This window comes from Mirounga angustirostris, unplaced genomic scaffold (genome assembly GCF_029215605.1).
Source record: "Mirounga angustirostris isolate CCGP_5_RB_7025 unplaced genomic scaffold, mMirAng1.0.hap1 SCAF_13, whole genome shotgun sequence".
NCBI classification, from domain to species: domain Eukaryota; kingdom Metazoa; phylum Chordata; class Mammalia; order Carnivora; family Phocidae; genus Mirounga; species Mirounga angustirostris.
The window spans coordinates 7,861,773-7,864,704 of NW_026991721.1; the positions used below are offsets into that span (position 1 = coordinate 7,861,773).

Genomic DNA, 2,932 nt, shown 5'->3' on the forward strand with positions numbered 1-2,932 from the left:
GGCTGCAGAAAGAAGCCAGCTGACATTCACAGAGAAATTCCTTTCCTTCACGCCCTTGTCATTTTGTCCACCTGACTATTAAGAGCCTCCTCCGCCATGGGGATGCCCTTTGGGGAGCATTCACATCAGAAACGAGCGTCTTCACAGTGTATGTCTGTTCTGAGAATGCCCACCACTGATGTCTTTACTCACACCGCTTTGCCACCTCTGCCTCCCACTTACCAATCCTGTTCTTTCCAAATCTCTGACCATTCAGCTAAACGAGGGGTCAGCAGACTTTTTCTACCGAGTTTATAAATACGTTCGCCTTTGTGAGCCGTGTGTCCGCTGTCACACCTCTCTGTCACATGTGTCGTTCAACATGAAAGCAGCATAGAGAGTAAGCAAACGGATGGGTATGGTTGTGTTCCGAGAAAACTCAATTTGCAAAATCAGACTGTGGCCAGATTTGACCTGAGGGCTCTCCTTTGCCGACCCCTGAGCAAAACCGTGAGGAACTGCCCATGAATTACTGTCGATCCCGAGCTCTGGTCTTCCCGTCAGTCCAAACAAAGCAGAAAGCCCAATGGTGTGTTTGAACGTTTGCCCACCGGAGGGTTTCCCTACACCAGTGACCTCCCAGGCAGCCCTGGAAAGGGCCGGCAGGCTGCAGCCATGGCTTCCAGTCAAGACCAGGAAACTGCTAAAGCACCTGTGGGTCAGGCCCACGATGTCTTCTCCCCCATCAGGTATGCACAGGGCCAAGTGTGCACCAGGGGAGACTGCCCGGGGGTCAGGGTCAAAGCGACTTGAGCCATCTGCTCATGCACCTCCTCATGCCCCGGCACATTCCCATCAATGACAGATGCTACCTTCACTTCCGGGGGGCTCCGATAACACCCAATTTCTGATTGGATGCTATGGAGGACCCTGAGGTGTTCAATGAGGTACCCGCCTCCAGGGCTGAAACCCTCCTTCCCGGGTGCTGGGAGGGGGCCTGTGATGGCTCACCGCGATGGAGTCACTCTGGGACTGGCCCTCAGCAGGGAGCTGCCCCGCCCCCCAGGATGTAACCCCGCCCCCGCCAGATGAAGCCCGCAGCCAATTCGGGAGCTGTCCAGAGTCGCCCTGGGATTGGCGGAGCCCTCTGCAGCTGCAGTTCATCCCTCCACCCAGTTCCATCCCTTTCTCTCCCCTACAGAAGTGATCCCCACGGGCAGTCCCCCAAGAAAACTCCTGCCCACAAATCCCCACCCCAAAGTCTGTTTCCGGGCCACCCGGACCTGAGACAGGAGCTCAGGCTGCAGGGTCATTGGTGCCCAGGCTTCAGTCTCTACCAGGCCCACAGCCAGCCAGGGGCTGCTTCTCAGAGACGCTCCGCGCAGCATTCGATCTGCACACACCCCGGAGAATCATTGGTCGGCTGAGTCTTAAGGCCCAAAGGAGGAGCCCCTAGCAAGGCAGTCCGGGCTGGTTGGACCTGATCTGATCCCCACTCAAAACTGGCATCTTCCAGGGGCGCCTGGGGGGTTCAGCCAGTTGAGCATCCGACTCTTGGTTTTGGCTCCGGTGGTGATCTCATGCATGGGTCGTGGGCTCGGGACCCACATCGGGCTCCATGCTCAGCAGGGAGTCTGCTTGAGATTCTCTCCCTCTGCCCCTCCCCCAACTCTCTCTCTCTCTCTCTCATAAGTAAATAAATCTTAAAGAAAAAAAGCTGACACCTTCCTACTACTCAGTAAGTGGACTGGCATAACCGACTCAAATGTAGAGTATGAGGCTCCAGATTTAAGAAGGGAACCCACCATCCTTGTTGCGGTAGCTGGTCCAAGGTAGAGCGTCCTGTCTTTCACCTGGTGGAATACCCTGACGTGCTCCAGATCATTGGACCCCCAGAAATTTCACTGAGGCAACAGGACCCTGAATTTTTTTTTTTTTTTTTTGGTGAAAAGATTTCTATTTAGATTTAGCCAGCTGGACTCAGTTTAGATGATTCCAATTTTGTTGGCAACATCCAAAGCATCATAGTCAGGAGCCAGTCGAACATATGCCTTCTTCTTTCCATCAGGTCTGATCAAGGTGTTGACCTTGGCCACGTCAATGTCATAGAGCTTCTTCACAGCCTGTTTGATTTGGTGCTTATTGGCCTTGACATCCACAATGAACACAAGCATGTTGTTGTCTTCTATTTTCTTCATGGCTGACTCAGTAGTCAGGGGGAACTTGATGATGGCATAGTGATCAAGCTTGTTTCTCCTGGGGGCGCTCTTTCGAGGATATTTGGGCTGCCTCCGCAGACGCAGTGTCTTGGGTCATCGGAATGTAGGTGACGTGTGGATCTTTTTTTTGTGACTGTGGACGCCTTTCAGCACCGCTTTCTTGGCCTTCAAAGCCTTTGCTTTGCCTTCGGCTTTGGGAGGGGCAGGGGCTTCTTTCTTAGTCTTTGGCGCCATCTTCGTGAAAGGGATTTCCAAGGCTCGTTTTCCCAGGACCCTGAATTTTTATGGGGTCAAATCCCTCCTCTCACTTGCACACACCTTACTAATGCACCAAAAAAGTACTCACTTGTAACTCAATCAGCACCCTGCCGTGTAGGCAGGAGGCCGGTAGGATATTCTGAGGTGGACAGAGGCTGTGACCACACTGGGGCAGAAAGCAGGAGGGCTGATATATGTGGTCCTGAGGCAAGACTGGGAAGGCGACAGGTAAAAGCAAACTGCTGCTAGTGGTCCTGGGAACTCGGTACCAACAGAAGCATCGGGCAGTCTGTCTCCCGAAAAGAAATCCTAAGAAGCAGAGTAGGTGGCAACAGCTTTAAAAGGAAAGGTGGGTCTCCCAGGCTTGGGGGGTGGGGGAGGGGTGGGGGGAACAGGGGGGCTAGCCAGGGCCTGAGTGGCACGGGACCGGGGGTGCACATGAGCCCTGGGACCCAACAGACCTGGCTTTGAGCCCC

At 53.9% G+C, this 2,932-nt stretch overlaps 1 pseudogene; it reads right to left on the reverse strand.

The window, feature by feature from the left end:
• Positions 1-1,951: 1,951 nt before the first annotated feature.
• LOC123856350 (large ribosomal subunit protein uL23-like) lies at positions 1,952-2,449 on the reverse strand (annotated as a pseudogene).
• Between the last annotated feature and the right edge of the window lie 483 nt (positions 2,450-2,932).